Raw genomic sequence first — 25500 nt, 5'->3', positions numbered from 1 at the left:
TACGCCAGATTTCTATATCTATAAATTAATATATTTTTGGATTACATATATATGGATCTATACAGCTGGATCTTTATACTGAATAATTTTTGTACATCTATACTCCACATCTCTAGATTCCTATATTCCTGTATTCTTGTAAAGCTTCAAATTATTCGTTCAAGCTAATTTTCTATTTCTTCTACAGGAAATATTTTTTCATTTCAAAGCAACGTTTATATAAAAGATCTCTTGAGTCATACAAATGAAGAGAATCATCCGATCGATACTGCTACCCTGATCGAATCCGTCAGATGTCCACGATTCAATCGGACCTCTTTCATTCAGCTAATACGGATAGTATCTAAATGACCATAATATATTACGTTAAGTTTACCGACTAGAATTATTCGTTAATTCCGATTTCCTTCGACCGAAACGGAATCCATGAAAACGTAATGTCCGGAGATAGCAGCGTTTAAATTCGAAACTTTCGAAGTTGGAACACATTCTCGAACTTTATTCTGTCAATACCGGTAGCTTCCTTATTCCACGACGAAATTGCCTGTCGAATTTTCGAGATCGTTTCGTAACAGGTATTAACGTCGACCGGAAATCGTGAAGCGACAACACGGCTACGGACGATTGTGTTATTCGTAAATAAGTTCATTATCGGCGACGACCAATCAGTGTCAGCTCCCAGGGAAGGACTCTGTCGAGTTAATTACCCCGGCACGGTCATGTTCTCGAACGGTAATTGATTTTCGTCGGTGATTGGACCTGTCGCTCTCTCTCGTGATTTAATCTTCCGGTAATCCCTGTCGATACTATTTTTCTGTGATTCTCCGCTTTCGTTGTCGATGTATCGCTCCGGTGAAGCGGCTTATAAAGGGAAATTTTCGTTATCGGATGCGATGATAAAGACTTCCATAAAGCGTCATTGAAATACATAAGAGATTGGAAAGAAAGTTCGATTCAAAGATGGCGTATTTAAAATCGGTCGCGCGACTTCGAAGAATCCTCTCGCTGAAGCGTCGAAGAGGTCGGGGCCGGAACGGTCCCCGATCAATAAGGCTCCTCCGACTTTACATGCCTTTATCTACAGTTTCCTGGTTCTAATGAAAAGCCCCAACACCAGAAAGTATCGCATGGCTTCCGCAAACGAGATACGACCGGTTCGAGCGCGACTTGTAGCCGATCGCTGGCAGTTTAGCCGAACGAGGGACCACCCTGCCCTCTCCGGAATTCGGCGTCCCTCTCCACGGACTATCTGTTGCCGCGCGAGTAGGTACAAAACTGTCAGCCCTGGCCGAAAGTGGGCACCGGATATTCGCTGTCTCCTCAGGGTCCTATCTTATCGGCTACGTCGTCCAGAAAAACAACCCTCGGATCTCGTGGCCCTCGTACCGTGCTCTCGCACGACACGCTCCTCCTCTTCTGCCGGCTTGTCCCCCAGCCTCCCGAAAAATCGTGATTTAAGGTCACCAGACGAGGCAAGGTGGGTCGAGGTAGGCTTTCGCGAGGGGCCTGTCGCCAAACCGAACGTCTGTCGCAGACCTGTCCGAACATTTATCCTGGAAATGAGCGGACCCGACTACGGGAAAAACAAAGAAAGGATCGTTTCGAGCGAGGACAACGACGACGCCGGTTACTCGGTCACGGATTGTCCAGAATTAGTCAGGAGCCTTTTTCTTCGTGCTTGTCTCTGCCGACATGGCTGATCCTGCCTCGTTAACAGAAATTACGCGACGCGTCGATCGTCCTGCGGTTCTCGCGTCGATCGTCGTTCTCTTCCTGATACACTGCTCGATCTGGACCGTGGGAACAATTCTGCTTTCGTATTAGGCGGCTAAACTTGATATTTCTACACGTTCTACATCTCATGTGGTTCTTACTATACAACAGACTCTTGTACTACCATTTTAATTTGCACTTGTATGTGCATTGTCGTTGTATGGTACAGCTTTAGATAACTACACATATCACGTAGATTTCGGTACATATTAGATCGACATGTATTAGATCATTTAAGTATTGTTACACTTTAAATCGCTGAACATAAGTATTTCCACAAGTAGGTGTCATCATTCTACAGATAATCATGTGTTAAATCGCAATGAGCAGATACTGTTAAGTACTAGATAACTGCGAGTACAAATTACCAAGTGTTATAACGCTAAACTAAGTATCCCCACAAGTAGATACAATGCGTTAGAACACCGTAGATAGGTACATCCACGCGGTAGATAACCCCAGCCAGGTAAAACCACGTTACATCATCAGAAGTACAACTTCGCGTTAAATCACCATAGTTAGATCCACGCGTTAGAGCACCGTAGGTGCAGCCACGCGTTAGATCATGGTACCACCATGCAGCAGATCGTCACACGTGAAGCAACTCGCATCGTTACGCGTAATATCGCTAAGGACTTCTTGATTCCATGTATCGAGCAACAAACGATAATGTTCAAAGGAATAATGAAGTTCCTATCGACTTTCATTAAATGCATTAAACTAAAGTAAATTATAATTTGTTATTTGAAAATGGGGAAAAGGTATGGGAGCCGACGCGTTACTCGGTAACACGTACATGTCGGCCCGTTAGTCGATAAGGATTTCAAGTGCGATGTTACGTGCATGTCGCGGAACAATAAACCTTGCGAGTCGAGGCACTACGGAGCCAGCTTTCCGCAGCATATCAAAATTTACGACTGAGATTAATATTCCTCTCGTGCCGTGGCACGGTGTATTTGTTGAGACTTTTCAAGATCGAACGATATCACCATTAAATATAATTACCGCTCTCCTAAATTACATCGAATTAACGGGGCCTTCCCTTCTCGTATAAGCTCACGGTACGCCCTCGTGTTTCACGCTTCGAGTTACTTCTGTGGACGTTCCCGTTGTTAGGCAGCGCAATGGTGTGTACGGGTCTTTGGTTCGGGAACGAGAGGAAATATTATGTCGGCGAATATTCAAATCGTGATACCCGTTCGCCTCGTTTATTAACCGTGCATGCGCATGCTGTGAAACTATAAAAACTGTTACACCAAGATTGGAGGAAAATTGAAGGTACGATACTGCGTTTAGTATCGCAGTGTTAACGAGCGACTCGCGAGGACTTTCGTTTCTCGACGATAAAAACTAGCTGTTGCGCGGAAATACATGTTTACGTAATTAGAAAAGTAACAATTCGTTTCATTGATCCTACGAACCAAGAGTTTATTAATTCGGGAAAACATCGGTGAAACAATATCATGCCGGAAAAAAATCCATAGCGAATTAAATTCCTTGGAGTTTCCTGAAACATCCCTAGAACACCGAATTACTGGAAAAGCAGGCAGTCGATCAACGAAGCCCATCGACAATCTGTCCAATTGAAAAGACAAAAGGAAGTTCCAGTCTTACAAAATGATTCCAACCATTCCTCCAGAAGTCTGTCGAACCTTCCCACTCCATCCTGATCGATCTTCATAAATTTCAAGCTCGGCTCCCTGTCCCTTTCTCTGTACAGTTTCTGCAGTCGCGGACAGCCGCAAGATAAGTCGAGTCAGCACCGTGAGAGCGGTATTTCCTCCCTCGAATACGTGTGTCCACCCTAACCCGGTCCACGGCGAGGTTCATTCACGCGCGAACCTTTCCATTGATGGCGAATCGCGGCCGTGCTGAAACGCGAAGGTAGGATCCGCGGCACCTCCAAAGGAGAAAACTATGCGACACGGATGGCGTAACGAGGAAGGACCACGCATTAATACTCGGCGCGGTTCTTTTTTTTCGCCGGTGCTCGCCGTGAGAGCGCACGCTGAAAAAGTCCGGATCGCGGCGAAGCTGCTCCTAGGACACCGTCCCGAACCCTTCGGCGAGAAAAAGTAGACGGATAGCCGGCAGAACGTTCCAAGGATGTCGCGGTCACACCTGGATCCGGAATGCGCCTCGAGCTTTCGGCCCCTCGCCTCGGACGGTTTTATAGTAATTGATCGTATCTGTTGGCAATTCCATTCTTCGACTTCTGCTGGTTCGTCGGTCGCGTCAGGGCTATGGGTGGCGGTGAATGGGAGACGGGTTCCGGTTAACGGCGGGTTCGGCTCTTCCAATCGGCTGATGAATAGACAGTCCATGTTTATGCATTTCTGATAAATGGAAATGTACGAGACTTGTTCTAACCGTGTACAACTGGATACGACCAGTTAACTCGTCATTCATCGATTAACATTAGTACCAATGTCGTTACACTTGAATTCTGCGTACCGTCTAGTTATCTGGAACTTGTTAGCGGAGTCGGAGATAAGCGGATCCTCTAATTGCTGATTAAAAGTTGAATTCATTTGACAGGCAACGGCTCGAAACTGAAGCTGAAGACACAAAAAGCAAGGAGATTCGAAGAAAAACCGCGTTTAAACATCGACATCGTTTCAAGAACGGTGTCTACAAGAGTCGGTCCATGTACCTGTTCACGTGTCCAAACCGGACGAGCCGTGTCTTGGCCTTTCTAAATCCGAATTTCCCTTATCTACTATTTCGTTTCTTGATCTGTTACGATGGCCAAAGTTGTTCTTGCGTTTCCCCGGTAATAAATCGTAAACGGTGGACGTGGAAGCTCTGTACCCGAGAAATCCTCGATACATTACAACGCTTATCAGCCGTGTAACCAGCCGAACACCCGATATACGATAGCAAAATTTCTGTTTCGCGAGGTTCTCACGCGGACTCTGTATTTTCCTGTTTTCGAGCCGGCTTTGATTTACCATTTCCTGCGCGGTGCGAGAACAATTCGAGGCATTTCGAAAGGCGAATCGAAGGACAGGAACCGCGGAGGCGCAGGACGTTCCAAGAATGTCTCAGCGACACCTGAAAGGCTCGTCTTCGGCCGCCGCGACGCGTCGCGTCCAACCGAAGCCGACGATTTGTCAGCGTCGATTCAACAGCCGTTAGAAGGCCGTCATTATTTTAGAATAATCTAAAACCGATGGTGATTAGTGGAGAAGTGCCGTTCGGCGTCACCTGCGTTATCAGCTTCTCGTTTATAGTCCGATCTGACCCTTCCGCGACCGATTTCGACTATCCATCATCCGTGCACCCTTCCTCGTTGTTCGGCTCGTTTCCGCCACCGACGACCCAACCAATTATTAGATTGTTCGGTTAAATCTGTTCGAAATCGCGCACGAAAGTATATCCGTGATCGAGATCAGTTTCTTGTCGGAGGCGACCATTAGGAATGGAAGACCCGATCAGGTAGCGAAGGGAGAGTCTCACGAAAAACGACGTTAATTATTCGTGGATGGTCAAGGACACGTTCCTTCGGATGTGCCCTCGAGTGGCAGGTCACTTCGTGGCACTTCGTGGGACGTCTCGTTCGCGCGTCGCTTTGGCCCCTTTTAAACAGGGATGCCTCGTGCCAAAATGCGATATTTCACGGTGACGCGGCTCTAAGAACCGTGTAATATACGCCCGGCAATTTGTCCGTTTCTCTCTGCTCGACTTGACTCGTCCACGACGTCCACCGTTCCGCGATTCTTGGAAACGTTTACACGGTTCTTCGCCGTACTACCGTTGCGATCTAACCTCGCAAGACGTTGTCTCGACAAGACATTTAACACCGCGGCACGAAGCACGAGATTTTCGAAGTTGATCGAAGCGAAGTACGTTCGCTATTAGCCGCAAAAATTTGAAAGGGAAAAAAGGGTAAAATCAGTGGGGTCCTTCGGGGACGAAGTAGACGGGCAATTCGCCGCTCGTCGTCGAAGTCGCGGTGGTCCAGGCCCGCGCGATTTTGCCGGGCAATTTATTAGCCATTATCTGAGACAATGCGGCTACCTGGGCGCCAAAGGGCGCGTACGGTTTAAAGCGTCGGACGAGGGGCGCTTTGGCAAAGGCTCGAGGAGGAAGGAGGATCGCGCGAAGGAGGCGCACGGCGTTTACGGGGATAAGGGTGCACAGGGAGGGCAGGCAAAGTACATAGGTGGGCCGCGTACAGGAGTATGCAGCTATACGATCCTCTTCTTTGACACACGGCGAGCCGGGAGGAAGGAAGATCGCGAGCCGTCGGCGAGACGGAGAGGAAGAAGAAGTGGAAGAAAAAGTCGCCTAATTGATGCTTCGTCTTTGTTTTGGTTAATTCCAACATGGTTCGGCCATTAAAACGTCCCGCTGTATCGGCGGGCCCGATCTCCGGTGCGAGATAAATGATGACACCCGCTCCAGGGGTACCATACTTACCACCACTACCGCCACTACCACATCGTAGCACCGTCATCGTCGCCGTATCCTCGTATCCGTCACCAACACCACTCCTCCGAGGATCACTGACAACAGAACGATCCCGACTGTCCGACTTCGATTTTAACCGGCTTTTCATAGATACTACTATATAGCCTCCTAATGATATCTCTGAATTATTGGGTGTAGACGTTCGATAATTTTAAAGACGTAAACAATTAGAGATACGTAAGATGCGCTATGAATATGTAGCAGGGAGCAAAAAGTTGTCGATGCTTCGTTATCGAGCGGAATACCTGTTTACTCCATGATTCCAAGCCTTCGATTCCCGCGCGTTCAAAAATACATTTTTTAAAACTATTTCAGGATTCTGCTATAAGAACATAGTTAATAATAGTTACAAATGTTCCGGAAACATAGCTAATGCATGTTGAATCGATAAAATTGGCCCGATCTTACCGAAATTCTAATGCACATAGTATTAATATTTATTTCAAACGTTAAAATAGATTAAAATCGAATTTGTACAATTCAGATTTCCTTCCGTTATAGATCCTACTCTTTCGCTATAAAAGTAATCCCTCAAATTTCTCGCCCTCTCGGCCTTCACCCATACGAACAGATGCGATGTTTCATTTTTTATGTCGAAATCAAGCTCTCGATGAGACATTTTCCAGAGTCTACGTTTGCTGTCTTCGAGACGAAACAACAGGGTTATTAATGACTCGTCGCAAGAACGAAGAAACACACTTAAGGAGACAGAAAACGAAGCGTTGCGCAACAAGACGCGTCGACAGTGGGCCAACCGTGGTCTCGCGGATCGGTGAAATTATCGAAACACATCGATCACCTCGGGTGATCCGCGAGCCGTAGGATCCACCGCGTGTATATCAAGGTCGAAGGATGGATCGAAACCTGGGAATAAGGTCAAGCGACTCGGCTCGACTCGGCTCGGCCGTAGATATCATATCGGAGAGGACGAGCGACCGGGAGAGTGTATAAATTTGTAAAGCCGGGAGCCAGGCCACTCAAGCCGGAGTGGCATTAACGGCCGGCAATCGCCACTAAAACACTAAGGTATTAATGTAAAACACATTCCGATAGAGATACCCCCACGCTGCGAGCGGCTTCGCTTAAGACCTGCCTCGTACCTCGTCCTCGACGCACGATTTTCGCGGCTTTCGACGATCCTCTTCCATACAAGCCCGACCTGCACGCACGCTCAAACTCGTTTTCGAGTGGAAATTATCTATCATCCCGCAATTTACAACTACTCACTAGCTGATATTTTCTAGCACTTAGCAAACCTTTTCGGAACACATTTTCCTAACCTCGATAGCGTTTATCGAAGATTTAACACCTTTTAACTCTAACCTATCAATGCTTACAGTAGATCCGCGTTATATCGACGCCCTCGCGTACGTCAGTAGCATCTATCGTATCATCTGTAGGACATGTGATCCATAGGTACCATTATTTTAAAGAAGAAAACTTTCGGTCACCAATTGTTGTAATGGTCAAACGTTCTACCGTCACGCAATATCAAGGAAGAACATTTGTTGGCAACTCTCAGAATTTTCCACCGTTATATCATCTATGCTAATATAACGATAATCTAGTATATCTGCTTGATAGCTAATTTTTATCTCGCGAAACCGTTTTCTTTCGACATCCAGAAGATGACTAGCCGAGGCACGAATCTCCTTCAAACCATCGTGCACCATTCATTTCGAACGTTTATCGATCCATAAGTTTGCATGAAGTGAAAGGGTGACGAACGTTTCGTAACGCGAGCGCATCGCACGATCGAGACTCGATTCCACACAGAGAACGAATGGTTCCGTGCATGCCATTACCTCAAACTAATTGCCTCCGTTCGTAATCAGGTGATCATTCGCTTTATCCGCGGCGAGTTGCTTCGACTCGCGAAACCTGTTGAGAAGCATTCCATCTCGCGCGATCCGCGCTGTTCACCGTATCGCTTCGTACGAACGTTGAGAAACGAGATTGATGAACGTCCAGATCATTGCGGATTAAAGAGCAGCGAAAAATCCGGAGAGAAATCGCCGCGAAATCGACGTCGATCTAGTTCGCTGGGACCAGAATGGCGGATTGATATGGATAACAGTGCCTGCTTGTCGAATTCGAAAGAATCGGCCCGATAAAATTCGAGGATTGATTACATTGGTGGATAATATTCTTATGAAAGTGTCGGAAGGCTGGTATGTGAAAGGGAAAGCTCGTAACACGAAACTTGGTAAACCGATCGTTTCATGTTGTTCATCAAAGAACAACATAACCTGGTCTATCGGAAAGCTAACGAAATTGAACTGCACCGATCGAACGGTTCTAAATATGACGGGCCGTGAACAGACTCGAGTGCGATTTATTTCTATCCGTTTCATGTATTCTTAATCCACCAACGACTGGAAATCTGATTGTTCGATGTAAGCGATGATTGACTGGAGCTCGATTAACATGGTCATTAATCGAGACATCGAAAGTAATGAGGAGAAAGACGATTTCCTGAAGTTGAACTCATTACAAAAACGATTCTTCACGTATGTGAGAGGATATCTAAAATAACGACGAGAAAATGTAGAGGTTCTGGACCGTCTTCCATCGAACGGTCTTCGAGAAGGAATAATTCCGTCAGGCAAGCGTTCCATCGCGACGAGCGTTAATTACCGAGGGCCGCGGTATCTCGCCGCGCGAGTACGGGGCGAAGAGGACGCGAGGAGGAACGCAGAAACAGAATGAATGGCGCGGTCACGCAGCGGAGGAGGCGTTTAATTAAATTAACGCTTAGCGAGATTAACAACAGAGGTGCGAGCAGAGATCCAAGATGCATAATGAGTAGCCGAGTGACCCCTCCACCTGCCCACCCTCTTAGTCCCCGTCGAACCGCCTCCTGTTCGAGATTCTTTGGGTGGTCCATCGCCTCCGTCGCTGGCCCATTCCGGCTCGTTACCCGGTCCTGGCGACACATTTTATTGCCACTTTTCGTTCGCTCGATTATTTCACGCTTTACGAGGGCCTGTAGACCGCCTCGAATCGTCTCCACCGGGACATCCGGTCGTTCGGATACCTTCGACCGGTATACTACCCACAACGGAAAACGAGAAAATGGTACCCTTTCTGTGGGTTTCTAGTGTCAACGCTTTTTGTGGAGATTCGTTTCTTCAAGGTCTCGCTTCGAGGTCCTTGAACCCTTTTTTCTGGGTTGTTATTGCTTCTTGAATTGGAAATACAATACATTCCCAGATTGCTATATCCCTAATAAATATTTTTAAGTCCCTACATTTGCAAATCTCTGTATCTACCAACATCTGTATATCATCACCTTATTCTCGAATATCTACATCTTAAAATACACCTTGAGATGGTACCCAAACTCTATTATCCTTAATTCCTACAATTCGGTAAACCTATATCTCTACATCCATAAATTCCTACATCGCCATCTCATTCAAGCTTGATAGACACACGGATTCACGCTCGAGGTAGTTGCTCAATTTACACAGTTAATGCTAGCAAGGAGTAAAGTTCAATGGCAGTAACAGTTTCTGTTTGGTAATAATTGGAAGGCACGCCGGTAGTTGCAGTCTATTATTTCGGCGCACCGTGCGAACGGCTACAAATTTAATAAAGCCGGGTTAGTTTAATGGTTACGCGGTGGTCCAAGGGTTGTGAGGGTTAATGATAAAAGGACTAGATCCTCGGAAAGATAACGGGGTGTAATTAAATTCAACTTGATTTTATTGCCACGGACAGGACCACGTTTATGTGGCTTTTATACCACCGTGAGCAAATTCCCAGGACACGCTTCGATGCTGCCTCGAAAGATGAACATTATACGTCAGTCCTAAGGTCCTTCGACGCTTTATCGCTGTAATTTCACGCCGTCGCTGCAAATCCTTCAAACGGAAATTCTTAGCCCGTCGGATTCGAGTCCCGAATGTCTCATTAATGTCCCGGTTTAGTGTCTACGTACCGTTCAATCGCTTACCCATTCGAAGCTTTAATAAAAGAACAATGTTCGAATTTCACTCAGCCAATAGGATCGAAAGCATTTTCTCTTCGAACGAGTCGTTCCGAGAAATCGACTCGTTTTTATGTACTGCTTAAAATTCAACGAACATTGTAGGACAATTTGCATCCGTGGTTCTTTTAAGACCCACCGAAAATCGACGATCTTTTTTCTTCACCACCGGTCACAATGGCCTCGATTGTTCCGTGTGTAAACAATGACGCGGTAGCTGTCTCCATTGTCCCTGTTATTACGAAGTACCGTGTCGCTTCTGGACGCGTGGAATACGCAAGAAATCGGCGCGGGTCACGTCGAGCCGATTGAAAATCGACACGGTGTCTCGTTCGACTTGTCTAGCCGTGACTCATTCATTCTAGAGACCGACTGTGTCGATGCAGTCGCGCGTCGTCAAGTGCAACCAGAATAACTATGAATAGGACGCGTGGATCGGCAACGTCTATCGATTTCCACGAACTACGGATTGTCTAGGATTTTCAATTTTATTTAAATTACTCTTAACTAGTCGTACTGATAACTTAACATACTTTAACATATACTTTGAAGTTTTATACTTTCAATTCTTTGAATGAAGATACTGAGGAATCTTCTCCTTCAACCTGCTCCTAGTAGCACATTTCTTTGTAGATACCAAAGATCTATAAGGTCAATGGTGGATTATAGAATGCATGCCTCAGAACTTTCAATAATCACCGATCAAATTGAAGTTCCTTACACAGTATTAATAAGAAGGGGTTGACAATTGATTTTCTACACATCCTCGACATGTTCCACGTAGTCGATGACGAAGTTACCTTATCGTTTGTGTTAGCAACCACCCGCACAAGGGACACATGGTCGCGCATCCTGTCACGTCCGACGAGCTACATCGGCTTACGTTCCTCCTTTTCTTCTCATCCTCTTTCTCCCCTTTTATTCGCGTGGCAGTCTATTGTCGCCTAGCTTCTCCGCTGCTGTATTCCAGCTAAATCGTTACAACGAGTCGGCCATTGTCGTTGTTGCTTAACGCGGACGCGCCGACATTTCATGTCGTGCATAATAAACGCGTTAAAGTGAATCACACGGCGATTCGTATGAAAATTTTTCGTGTCGCGTGCTGCTGTAATCCTTGACGCCGATATCGGGAACCTTTCACGAAAGAATACCAGTCGTTTCGTCAAAATTCCTGGAGAACGTACGGCGCCGATAAGAATGGCGTCATTACGCGAAAGAGGTAACGAGTCGAAGATCTTCTCTCGCGATTGTTGCACAACTCGTGGATCGATCGCCGTGTCGGAGATATCGAAACTCCGACGGTTGATGTATGGCGACTGATAATTCGGTCATTACACACAATCTGTCGAGCCTACTGCTTCTGCCACTTTCAACGAACCTTACAATATCGAATCGAAGGAGCATGATAGATTATGCCATAAACGCGACAAAATAAATCTGTCCGTCGAACGATAAAATATTCATTAAAATTCCACAAACGATTGCAACGTGGAAATTGCACGTGCAGCCACAATTCTCTACCCGTAATTAGGTTATAGTTTGAAACTCAAAGGGAAGTAATTCCTCGAAATTTTAACTCGAATTCTGTGTACAGGGAAAAGTATGTAGAGCACACCTGTACATAGGCTTTTACGTTGGTTTGTCACGAAACACGTCTTTCTTGTGCATAACCAAATACTTAAGAAATTTACACAAAGGAGAGAGAACGCAACTTCCGTCTTCGAAATCGTAGCCCGAAAATGGAGGAAAAAGAACCGGTCGTCCTTCTATCGTGCGGTCTCATCTTCGAGAGATGGCGACAGGAGGTTCACCGGATGGGAATCGTAGCCGAAGAGGTCCGAATGAAGGAACGGGTAGTAGTAGAAGAAGAAGAAGAGGCAACGGTGGAGGAAGAAAGGGGGAGCGAGGATGGAGGAAAGAGAGACGGAGCGCAAGAAGAAGGCGAAGAAGTCGGCGTACAGACTCGTGCGGTTGGCCTTGATTCATTCAGACCCTTTTTATCTCGAGAATTCGTCCCGGAAAGGACGCTCGATTTCTCGGAACGCTCGGTCCTCTCGGCTCCGTCAGGAGATTTAGGCCGTGCCCATGGACGCTGATAGCAGAAAAGAAGCGGACGGCATCAATGGGCTCCATTCAAACTCGGTCCCGATCCTATCTTCTGCTAGTGGTTCCTCCGGGTTGGGACATCGATCTTGGTCCCCCTAATTATTTCCAAGATGGAGATCCTGCAGCCTAGCGTGGTTAGTATCCGGCTATTTTCGGCCCTTCCGAGTACCTGCCTTCTGTCTAGCCAGTGCTGTATCCTATGCGATGGATGCCCGGCCGATCGGTTACGGTCTCCATGGGAATCGAAACGATTTCGCACGGTTTTCGTGGACAAGTCGTTCACTGGCGTCGCACTCACCCTCTTGTTCGGAACCACTCGCAAGATTGGTGTGCCTAATCGCTCCTTGGCATCGTTTCGACACTGTTGTATCAATTTAGTCCTCCGGGATAAACGATTCTTGACGTTGTTCCGCCTCTGCGTTCGCTAATACGCATCAAATCAGTATTTAATAGCTCCTCTACCTATTGTTTCAACGCACACTCCACACGAATAGCATATTCGACTAACTAACCGAACGCGAAATGCATCTGTCTTCCATCTGTGCACCTTATGTCAGTGTACCGTTGTATATCTATAGGAAAAACGTCGTTTTGAAAGTTAGACTTCCATCAGTCGGCAGAAATCCGTCAAACGAGATCGACAACTCAGTGATCCCTCCCAGAAATGAGTTTGTTCGGGGAACAGAATGGATCAGAGTGCATTTACATCTAATGAAAACGTATCGTGGTTACCAGGTTCTGTTTGAAACGGAAAAAAATGTCGTCCGTTAAAAAATCCGGATGACAGTAAGGGCTAACTCGTCGGACGGACAACGATAGGGCGCTCCTCTCTCCTCCGGTGCTCCATTCAACTTACCGGGCAGGTAACGGATGAAACGAAAAGCCAGGACACCGGGACTGCATCGAACTGCGAGCATTTTTCAATTAACCCGTACCGTAACATCCTCCCTGTTAGGAGACTCAGTCAGTCTCGTCCCATCGCATCGGTTAGTTGGAATCCGATGCGGACAGGTTCGATACGTACGACATCCTCTCTCGGCTGTCCTTCTTCGTTCCCTCTCGGTTCCATGATCTCGTTGACGCACACTGTTGCGAGGCCTAATTTAAGTCATCAAACTAAGACTCGTGCTGCGGAATATTTCAGAGAACACTAGAAATCTTGACTCGGAATCCTCGGAGGTTAACGACTCGGTTTAATAAATATAGCTATTGCTGGGGTAAATTTCCTCGAAATCGGTGAAAACCACGTCTGAAGCGTTCCTGGTTAGTTGGTAATCCCGGTCGAAGATCCGCGGTCTCTATCAACAACTTCTTCGTTTGAGAGCCTATCCAGGAAGGCAGGATTCGAAGCCGTCCAGTCGAGAAAACCCGAAATACTGGAGATTAAGAGATTACGGAGGAAAGCTGGCGCGCGAAAGAGATATAAAGAAAGGCGAGAGGAAAGATTGAGAGGAGAGGCAAGCAAATGGAAGCAAGTTGAGGCAAAGCGATCCGCGAAAGCGCGAGAGAGTCGGAGAAGGAGGTAAAAGGGTTTCGCTCGGATGATGGAACGCGGTGGAAGAACGCGGTGCCTAAGGCATGCGAGCGTAGTTTCGAGAGGGAGAACCTTGGCGGGGGGTGGTGACAGCGGGGCCCACAGACCGCGGGGGGTCTCCTCGGAAGAACCAGGAATTTAACCACGAATGGCCACGCAACCAGCGGAGAGCCGTCACTTCCAGCGAGCCCGGGCATCCATTACCTCCTGGTGCCCTGCCAACCACTGCACCGCCACTCGTATCTTATATTAATATATTATTTACCTGGATCCGTGCCGCTATAACTCGCTGCGAGCCTCGTTGTACCTCGAGAGAGAAGGGACGAGCCACTCGGAACGGATAAGAGGAGAGTCAACGGAGATACGACAGAGAAAAGTTCGTCGAATAAGAATGGCCACGGCGTCACGTGCCTCGCATTGTTCTCATTACTACGGGACGATCGTCTCGCTTTTTCGAAGCGGGAGATCGACGGTGATCTACAGGCTCGACCTTCGAGACCAGTCGAATTCTAGAACGATGTTCCATCGATCGCGAGAGAACCACGTGATTCGCTTTCTGTAATGTCATCGTCGCGCTCGATCGGTTCACTCGAGGATCGATGGAATTTGTGCGATGTTAACGCGTACGTCGTCACAGTTGTTCCTACAACAATTCAAAGAACTAATAAAATCGACTTTCGACTATCGACGAAGGTGGCGTGTCATAGACGCGAAGGCGCGTAGATACGCGCGAATCCGCTCGCTTTCGTGGTCGGTGGTCGTATTCGCGCTTTACGGTGATACGGCAAACTTTATGGTATCGCGTACGGAGGTAGGCATGGGACGTGCGTTCATGCGGCGGTGTATTCATTTCCACGCCAACCTCGTAAAGCCGACTTAATTTAATATACGTCCTCCATATCCCCTGGTCTTCCTCTTCCCTCGTTCCATTTGGTTCCTCGCTGTTACGATCCATGAAAGAGAACATCGAAACATTCGGATCCAGATAAATTCTTCGTTCACAAAATTTCCCGATTGTACACCGAAATGGATGCCTATCCATCACGCATTTTCGCAACCGCCTATCGCTTAATCAAGTTGTACAAACATTAAGTGCAGTATTTATAGCATTTTCTATTCGATACATATTTACCATCTACCCTTATCTCGAACACTGCGCAACATTGCAGGGTAACACCGATCGGACGTATTATTATAAACCGCGGTTCGGAATTAACGCGGTGCTCCTCTCGCTTGATCGGCGTGTTCAGCATCTCGCCAGCGCATGTTTTGGCCGGCTTATGAATTTATCGTGGGCCATTCGTTAGACATTAGGGACAGCCTCGTGGGCGCGTAGGAGTCTTGAAAAAGGATAGCTACTCTCCCTGCGGGACCCCGTTACGAGCTACGAGTCTAGGCTATACGAGCGTTGTGTTGCCGGTCGCTTGTATCTGCATATCGGACTCGAGACTCGTATCGGTCGTATCGTGGCGGAGCGAAAACAAAACGCGCCACCGCGAGAACACGCGAGCTCGTTAGAAGCGATCGCGGACCGTTTCCGCGCCGGCTCCGCACACAGCGTTATCCTCTCGCTGATATACCAACTGCTTGCGGATCGCCGTTGATTTATCTTCGCCGACGAAGCTCACCGAGCCGCCCTTTTTCGTACGCGGCTTCTCGCGTCCCGACGCGTAGATCGCGGTGATTAAGTGGCGTGGTAACCGCGAGACCGTTCGATAAATAAATAAACCACGGTGAATTAATTGGCGCAGTGGACGCAGCCAGGCCCGTGTCGAGCGTGTTTCACGGGCCGGCTCTCAAAGCGAGCGTTTTTATTTTTCTGCGATCGATCGACGCCACCACGAAATCGAGTAAACCAGCCCTTCTCTCTCCTTCAACGTCCACGGATTTTACGAGCTCGCTGCCGGAATGCTCCTTCATAACTTCGACGTCCATTAAAAGTTGCTTTTATTTGCCGAATCTGCGATCGTCAGATTTTATCTTGCATCTGCTGGATGTTCCCAAGAATCGATCAAATACCGTTCCATATTGCTGAAACGACCAGAGCTCGATAATTGCCAACAAAAAGATATCTGTATAAGATCACTCGAAGCACACGTTAGTTGCGATAAGCGTACGATTATTTTTGAACTAATGCGAATATTAATTTAACAATGATTGCCGCGTTGGTCATGCTGATGCATCGATTTACATACGAGCCAGTCATCCACTTCGTAAGAAACATAATTATCCAATTATAAAAAATCTTGTTAATACTTCAAGTCATACGTTGTCGGGACAATCGATCAGATTTGTCAAAGATAAAATTATTTTAACGAAGTTAGAGTGGGCGTTCGAAGCGTTAAGGGAGTATATTCCGATTTATCTCGTATCGATCTCGTACAAATGAGTTACGCAATGCGAACCTTTGACTGTACGGAGTATAATCGCGAACAAACTTTCGATTTTAGATACTGAATTTCTAATCGACCTCCGTCGCTAGTTCGAAAGTGGCATCCGCGAAATTCGCCATTGTATTCAGTGCGCCGTGATTCATCGAGCTAAGCGAGAGCTCGTTAACATTCAAAGTGACAAGGGATTGGTCGTTTAAACGGGACTGCGATTCGTTCGCGAATGAAACAGAACGTTAGAAACAATCCGAACCGGTGTCTCCGTACTTGTTAACGACGAAAGTTATCTTCTAACTCATCGAGTGCCATCAACCCCGAGGAACCTTTTGAAAGTACGAGAGCGTAACTCGCTGCTCGAGAGCGCTGTGTTCCTTGTCGCGCTTTTACGACGAAACTTTCGCGCTTTGCGCGTATTAAGACAACGCGACGCGAGGGAGAACTCCAAAATGCTTGCAACTAGCACACGATACAAGTCCCTTGTCGACTCGTTCCTTCAAATTTCCTCGTAGAAACGGGAGTAAAAGAATTTCCGGCTGATTAAGATTCCCATTCGAACGGTGTATCGCGATGTCGCAATTAGGCGCTGTACAATTGTTCGATGGTCACATATTTTAGGGACAGATACTTTTTTATATCGTTGTAAAAATTATTCAAAATGTAACACTCTTATAGCATCGCTACGAGTTATTACAGATTCATAAATCAAAGTAAAAAGAGTAAAGAAGAAATGAACGAAAGGTCTTGAAGAGGGTGTCGAACTTGGGAAGAAGGTCGAAAAATGGAGAGCACCTAGGCGACACGTCCCGTATACATGACACGTCGTGACGAAAGTTCGGATACTTGTACAAACTGTACGTATAGGACGTTTCGACAGGGAACGAGTGGATGCGGAGAGAGAAAGAGGGGCGGCCGTTGTATGGCGTCGTAACGCAGCAAAACTTAGGCGAACTTTCGTTCGGGAAAAGAGCAGAGTCTGTCGTTGCTCGACGAAGTCGGCTGTGCGAATATACGCGGCCGGAAACTCGGCTTCGACGGAAACATAACGTCGCTCGCGAGAGCATGGAAACGGGGCGTAAGGCAGTTTGGAAGAAGAAGAGATCGGAGGTGGTGCACGTGTCGTGCTCGGCAAGGGTGAAGTAGCTGAAACAGACGCTGAACTGCGAGTTCGAGCTCGGCAACTTTGGTCCGTTCAACGTGTACACGGGGAAAACTTTATCTTGGATTAAGTTCGTTTTCAACCCCGTCCGGGAATTATCCTACGACTGGGATGGGGCTCCGTTTGTGGATCCGATTGAATTTGTAACGCGTCGTTCGTGCTTCAAAGGGAAAGAGAACGTATCCGTGGTCAACGTTACGAAACATTAGATATTCGCGTTTGATACGCCATCTTTCATCTAATGTCCTAATCACAGTTTTGAAATTTTTACTCGTCAAACGCGATACTTATCAACGTTCGTGTAATTTTTCATGAAAAGTTCTGGGATAATTGAATTATTTATTATAGATGTAACGTACAATCAAATCGTGTCGCGCATAATTGTCTTGCAAATAGAATTACAACTGTCCACAAGATTAATGACGGAGACAACCTTGTCGTTCGACTCGGTAATGGTCTACATTATTGATAAGCTATAAATCGCTTTCCTTAAGTTTCGAACATTAACATACGGATCGATGCGATGAAATATTCAAGCGGCGAGTACCAGGAATGTCCTTAATCAGCTACAGTGTATCAAACCGATATCGATTAGCAGATTCAATCTGAGAGCTTTTTCGATCTCGCTCGTTTTGTCAGATTATCTCCGCGTTTACCCAAAAAGGGTCGATAGTTTGAAAGAACGCAAAAAAAAGTAAAAAGCGGTTCAGCCATCGGCGAGGGATGAATCGTGCGCATCCTCCCGAGACTCCGAAGCCACGGCAGTACGAGCATTACGCCCTGGCAATTTATCGTTATTACCGTTGACCGGCATGAATATCGTTCAGGAGCCAGGTTATAGCCGAGAGCCAATCGGGCCTCGTGATCTGTCTCTCCTCGTTTCGCTCTCGTGGCCGTGGCGTTGCATTCGAGCTCCGCTCACGGCGAGTTGCACCGTCGGCGAGCATTAACGCTCGAGTTACGCGGCCCTATCTACATCGGAATAATTATTGCTACGCCGAACAGGACGCGAGCGATCCTTGCACCGTTCCTCCTGCCTCTCCCTTACCTTCTCCACACTGCTTGATCCTGATCTACGAGGGACGAAACGCATCCTCAAGGACAGTGGAAATCTCCGAGGGGACTCTAACCTCGTCTTTTGATTCGCGATCTTCCATTCACGATTCTTCGATTGCTTCAAATATCTAATCATACTTTGACTGCTATTTATACTCCTAAGTTTAATACAAGTCAGACCAGACCGAACAAAACCAAAGCTGAGTCAGACATTCGAAGAGGGAAAATTAATGTTACTATTATTTGATGTGGTCAAAGGAATGATTACTGCTATATAATGCAGTCAAGTTATTGTTGCGATTAAATTTCTACCTGAACCAAAAACTTAATCTAAAACTAACATATGCTCACATGGTAGAAGTAAGTAGGATTACCTACTAACCAAATTTCTGTACCATCGATGTTATTTACATTTAAATTCAGCGCAGAATATTCGTGCAGCACAACTTATAAGTCCCTTAGGCATCCACAAAAGGGTTAAGGGCACGATCTGATCGGACATTATATTCTCGAGTCACGCTCCATTGAATAAATCTGAATGGACTGTGATCAAATCGCAACTTGTCGTGACCGGACCGTCTCGAGTTCTCGTTTCTAAACGACTATTAAAATATATGTCCTACGATGGTCAATCAATTTGATTAATTCCAACACATACTCCGTTTCGAGCACGAACAGGGACGAACGTGTTGTAAACGAATAGTATCGTCTGTCCATAACGAGTCTCGCATCGGCGAAGCGGAAAGTTGCGAAACCGTAATTGGAAAATGATGGACTAAGGTCATCAAACGAGGTGAAAATTGCTGTAACGCAGCGGTAACGATCTAACGACATCTCGCACCTTTCGTCGCCTTCTCGACGGCTATAATTATCCGCGGCAACACCGTGTTTTTCTGCACGTAACCATTTGATTCTGTCGAGGCTCGTTATCGAGTTCGTGCTGACAATCTACGCTCGAATCGGACCCAGCGTATCGCGACGTATTCTCCAAGGAATCCGCCATTCCCGTTATCGTTTCGTCTCCTATCCTCGTATCCGATGCCTCGGACGATAAACGCGATTTTACTCTCGCGATTTCGTCCGTCCGCTCGGTAAATTGGCGCGTAACGTCGCCGATGATCGAGCCAGTCGCAATTTCGCGCAATTGATGCAAGCTTCTTCCGCAGAATGATAATACGCCGCGTCGAAAAAACGAACAGGATCGCTCGTTGTTCATTAGTCGAGCTTTTATCGTGCGATCTTAGCCGCGGCGATCTCGACTCGTGTACTCGTGCTCTTTTATTGCTGATAAGCCGGCGAAAAAGGCGGCGTTTATCAGCGAAATGGCAGCGTTCGGCGTTCGCTATCAACGAAATGGCAGCGCGTACCGTGATCGCGTCTAGATTCTAAATGACGTATCTGGGACTAGGTATGGCTGTCGTCGAGAGCGGATGCAAATCGTTCCGTATCGTTATAGGAACAAGGAACATCGTTTCGCCAGAGAAATTCCCTAATCCTCTCGCGTGTTCGCTACGACGATGCTGTATTTGGAACGAACTTTCGAACCGCCTTAACGGTATCGTGCTTTCCTTAAACCGATTACTTCGTAACATGTGCGGCTCCGATTGTGCGAAGGGTGGGGCAAAAATGAGATTGCGGGCACGAAATTCATAAAATGAGTCACTACGCGATATCTTAATACTTTTGCTGCCGTGACGATCACTACGAATTTCGTTCGGTTCAATAATTTGGAACCGAGAACGCGAGGATTATGTACGACTGGAAGCTAACTTGCAGAGTAATTTATCAAATTAAGAAGACACGCTCATTTTTTAAATCGACTACTGTACGTGAGAAAATTTATAAGTATTGTCCTAAACGTTCTTGTATAGTCTTTGTTGGAGGATGAACAATAGAAAGAGAAGCAAAATGAACTTCTAATAACTATCAGAATTCTCTCGAAGCGTCCAAGAAGCTATCCTGAAAGGCCCGCGAAAAAAGGATCGATGCGCGTCGCGTCGCCCGGTGAATCCCCGCGTCTGCTTCGAAATACGGTATCCAGGATTCACGAAGAGTTTGCAACGCGTAAAAACGCTTAGTTCCCGCAAGTAGCAGATGGCAGCACCGGACTGCACCGCGGTCGAATTAAAAAGCCACCGGAGAGCCATGGAGGAGGAGGAACGGGTGTGAAGGTGGAGTGGAGAGATGAATGAAACGAGAATCTCCGATCGAACGAGCAGAGATAGACAGAGAAAGAGGAGCGGAGAGAGAACGAAGAGAAAAGAGAGACACCGACGGTTAGTCTGGAAGAAAGACACGGACCATGGAAGGGGTAGTACTTGATGGAACGAAAAAGGAAGCGGACGAGCGAAAAACAGAGGAGCCAGAAGATGAAAAGAGACGCTGCTCGTGCACGAGTGCGTACGCTAAAATGTGTGCGTTTCATCTGGTCTATGGCAGAGAGGAGGGCTGATGGGAGTCCGGTCCTCGGCTGTATGGAGGGAGATGACTCGACTGCCTTAATGATTCCGGGGGAAAATAATGAAACATGACCAGGTATCAGAAAGGGGCGGTACTGTCCGCGTAGAGGGTGGAGAGGCACGGACGAAGGGCCTTTTCCTACGCGTCGTTGATATAAGGACCAGGGATACGACGTTCTCATGGGCTCCAAGAAGGTAGGAGGCACTAATGAGGACTTCCAGCAACCGCGGAGAGATAGAGCAAGACGGCCAGATGAATGCGAGCATCGAGAGCAACGGAGAAGGGAAAACGAAAGGAGGCTGTGGCTCTGGACCAACGATCATCAACGGGGATTGGCTCGTGGGCCCGACCGACGGTGATACCTGGTTGGACGAACGGACCCCTCGGTACACCAGGTGAGAAAAACTCACCTGGAGAAACCATGCCTCCATGGCTGGGAGTGGTAAAGCTGCCGCACAGGGTTGCGATCATCCTTAGGTACACCGAGGTATATCGAGGTCCTAGACGCGTGCACCACGACCATGCTACCATGTTTCCTCCGTAGGTTACGTTAGAGACCGACCGATTCGACGTTGTTCGCGATTTATGGAAGGCTGCCGTGAGAACCGTACATCTTTCTACTTTATCGCCGAGCATCCAACCGATGGCTCGCGATGGGAAACGGACGGTGTTTTTCGAGACGACCGAGGAATCCACCAGGATTTTTATGGGTCATTGTAAATGTGGGAAGGAACGGAGGATTTTATTTTTCAAACAATAAAAAGCTCGGGGAAAATAGTTTTGTATGTTCCGCTGACGAACAACAGATAACGCCACGAGATGTGACACGATCATAACGATGTACGTCCTGCCAACTTTTATGCTCGTCTTCGACTTTCGCATATTTATTCGACAATTACGGACTCGACATTTTGTAAAAGCTACAGGTGACGTAGATCGATAAAACGCTTCGTTTGTTCTTCTACGTATCGTGGATTTCACGTTAATAATTTACAAAAATATTTGCTTCAAAACTCACACTTGTACAATCATACAATGTACCTACTATATAATTAGATGTTAGTTCGTTCAATTAAAGCTTGAAGCTTATTATGGAATCTTCTTGAACACGATGTGAATTATCCAGTGGCAGAAAATAGACTTCAACAATTATGTTAATAAATTCAACTCTGAAATGTTCAATTACTAGGTTAATTTTTATTGAAGGGCTGGCTTTTTGTTTCCTTACATTTCTGTAACAACGTCTGTATCAAACTTGCAACAGGAAGCGATTGTCTCTTGCTTCATTTTTTCTTTTTTCATCGAGCGGATGCAAACTCAAGCAATTATCTTTAATTATCGTTGAATGGCGAGTGGAACGGGAGAACAGTAGCACACCTGTCTCTCATCGTCGGATACCAATGCATCGACATGCCGCGCGATGTATGCGTTTAATTGCTTTGATTATTTGTAGAGATTACGTGGTGTTTTTTCATTCCACAAACTGCTCCGTTAACGTTAATCGCCATCCACTTCGCGGTTAATATTCAGAAAATTATTTGACCGACGAAACACCGACTTCAGCAAGCTCCTGTTCCTCCACGTCGAACCCTTTTGCTTGCATAATATATTACCTTTGCCACGAAATTAGTTGCAACGAATCCTTTTCGGAGATGGTAATCGACTCCACGCCTTACGATTAAGTAACAAATTAAGCCATTAATTAGACTCTCATGACAACTTGCGCGTATCTATCAGCCATTTAAGTACCGTTACGTATCTCGTGATCGAAACGAAATCGTTACACGTTATGAAAACCATCGCACCTGTAACATAACTCTGCAGTGACCCTCCCCGAAAATGTAAAACATACGCCCCTAATTAGGAACTATTTTACTTCCCAAAAATACAAATTAAGCTCTTCAAAACCGTGACCTGATCCTCCAGAATGATGGCAAGATGATTTCCCAAAAGATAAACCACCTCTCTCAGAATGCGAATCGTTCCACGAAAATGGGAACTGCCATCTTAAAATGTGCACCAACTCCCAAAATCAAAATTCCAGACAAAAATTTTGGTTATGTCCACAGTTCGATAAAAAAATAATCGACGAATTCAATGTCAACGTATTCTACAGGCAAAATATTCGCGCTAATTCGTATACACGATGAAATACGCGTTCGCAGATAAAAAAATAGTTTCAACAATTAATGCTGAAAGCGTTTTATCGCTTGCTTCGAAACGTTCACTTATTTTCCACGTCGATTTGTTACATAATGATCGAGGTCTCCGCTGTTGTACATTGTGCATCGCACGGAAATGATAAAACAACGTTCCTCCCGCTATCGTGCACGGTTAACTAAATACTTGTAAACGCTTTCGTTCTCGTGCTATTTGCTTTGAGGATGACACGTACCGCATTAAAATAGAATTATGAAAATTGTAAGTATCGTCTTGTCATTGATTCCAAGGTTACCTCTGCCGATAACTATTAATTACGGTATTATTTCTCGTCTTTCGAGCAGGAAATCATCGCTTGGTTACAAATGGTCTTCGTAACCAAATATGAACTCGAAAATTTTGTGTTTAGAAATTGTAGGGTTCGGTTGTCTACTCTTTTTAAGTATATGTAAAAAACTAATGATGCATATTTTATATTGAATATGTTTATACACTTGTAAAGATTGAAATTAATTGCAGAAATGTCGTACAAACTGTTCATATTGTCTATTTTGGTTTATATAATTTGGTACGAGATTCTATTTGAACGAGAAATTAAAAATAACCTTACTGTTCCTTCTTTCGCCGAACAACATAATTAACCCAACAATTACAATTAGTTACGACGATATCTATAACGACCTCGGTTAACAAAATAACACTCAATTTGAATGGTTATCGTGCTAAAATATCAATACATGGTAACACTAGAATCTTGTAAAAAACCATCTAATAACCGCACTTAATAAGACACGTGATAATTTAAATAAAAGTATACAATTTCAGTATCGGCGTACACTAAGAACTTAAGTGTTTCCACTTATTTATGAGTCCTTCAAAGAAGTCAAGGAAAGTCGAGGGACTCTTGGGGATTTTAGGAAGAACTTGAGAATTCCGACAATCGAATTTAAGATAAATCTAGAGAAAACCTAGAATCTGCAGGAAACTCAAAGAAGACCTACAGACTAGTCAAGTCAATTACATACAGGTTACATTCCCATAAGGTTCAGTTGCAATCAGCAGAGCCCCTACAAACTTTAACGATGGATTTACATAAAAGCGCGCGCAAATAGTTGTTCAGGGAAGTAAAAACAAGTTCCCATAAACGTCACATGCCCCATAAAAATGTTATCGAGTACGATTACCAGCCCCAAGGACATTTTATATTGTTGATCCAAAGTACAGTCATTAACGGAGTAACGGTGACCAAACGGTTCGATTCACTTGGAGGTATTACAAAAAACGAAAAAGTAACTAGGACGCTTCGCGCAGCACCTATATATTCCCAGATAAGCCGTGCAAGGCTCTCTCGAAACGCGATTATCAAGGGAACCGAGCGGTCGTCGATTAGCCCGCCCTTTCGTCCTTCGTCCACGCCATCGTTCGCTTGGTCGGTTTCGATCGCGATAAATATGTAACGCCATTAACTCGGACGGAAACTGAATTTCATCCTCGTTTCGCGTCGATTATTGCAGTGAACGAGCAACGTGGACCGATCCCTCTGGTTCCACGAACGCGTCTGCTCGTCTCCTGACAAGACACCTGTGCATCGATCATGCTTCTTATCGGCTCTGCGGTCGAATGGAAATTTTCAGAAAGCCACGAGGCTCGAGATAATTGAACGTTCGACGATAAGGGAACGACGTTCTCGCGGTGTTCGCTGCGATAATCCACAAACGAGTCCTAGGGAGGTTACCCCTGTCTTCATCGTGTTCCTTCCGAGGCAAGCGATAATTTTGGCAAGATGTCTCTTGAACTTGTCAATCAGACGCTGAGTCGCGATCCATCAGACCGCTGGATCGAACAAATTCGGAAGAATAGTCGAAGCTGTCTCTGGTAAATGATGAATCGTTACTACGATGCCCCCACATGCAAATCTGTGATCAACAACGCCGACACTTGTGTCTCGTTCTCACGAATTTGATGCTCGAGTGGCGTCTATCCAGACGAACGTTCCCTAATTCTTAGATGACTATATTTCTAAACATATACATGCTACACACTTCGATAAATTTATATGGTTAGATTCATAGTGGACGCTAAGATCAACTAATTTGAAGGTTGACACGTTCCTTTCGCTAGGTCTTTACATACTCTCAGATCGCAATATCCTCAAGTCCCTATATCTCCAGATTCTTAAATCAATAGATCTTTATATTCCTAGACTTCTAGATTCCTAGTCCTCTATATCCTTAAATACCTATCAGTTAAAAACTCCGTATTCCTGCATCCGCACAGCCGTAGTTAAACGTACGCACGAATTTACACAATGATACTCCAGGTTTATCGTCCTCAAAGGGTCAACCACACCGTCGCGTCGGTCCTTTGTTCCAGCGTTCGATTAGTCCTGGTAGTTTAAAGC

The 25500-nt window shown here is 45.9% G+C and overlaps 1 long non-coding RNA gene across 1 annotated transcript in view; it reads right to left on the bottom strand.

Annotated features, from left to right (window-relative positions):
• LOC105663212 (uncharacterized) overlaps positions 1 to 25500 on the bottom strand; it is a 241852-nt gene that overhangs the window by 51998 nt on the left and 164354 nt on the right. The window lies entirely within an intron of this gene.

Source organism: Megachile rotundata, chromosome 3 (assembly GCF_050947335.1).
Source record: "Megachile rotundata isolate GNS110a chromosome 3, iyMegRotu1, whole genome shotgun sequence".
NCBI classification, from domain to species: Eukaryota; Metazoa; Arthropoda; class Insecta; order Hymenoptera; family Megachilidae; genus Megachile; species Megachile rotundata.
The sequence above is the reverse complement of the archived record's forward strand: the minus strand, read 5'-3'. Positions and strand labels throughout refer to the sequence as shown.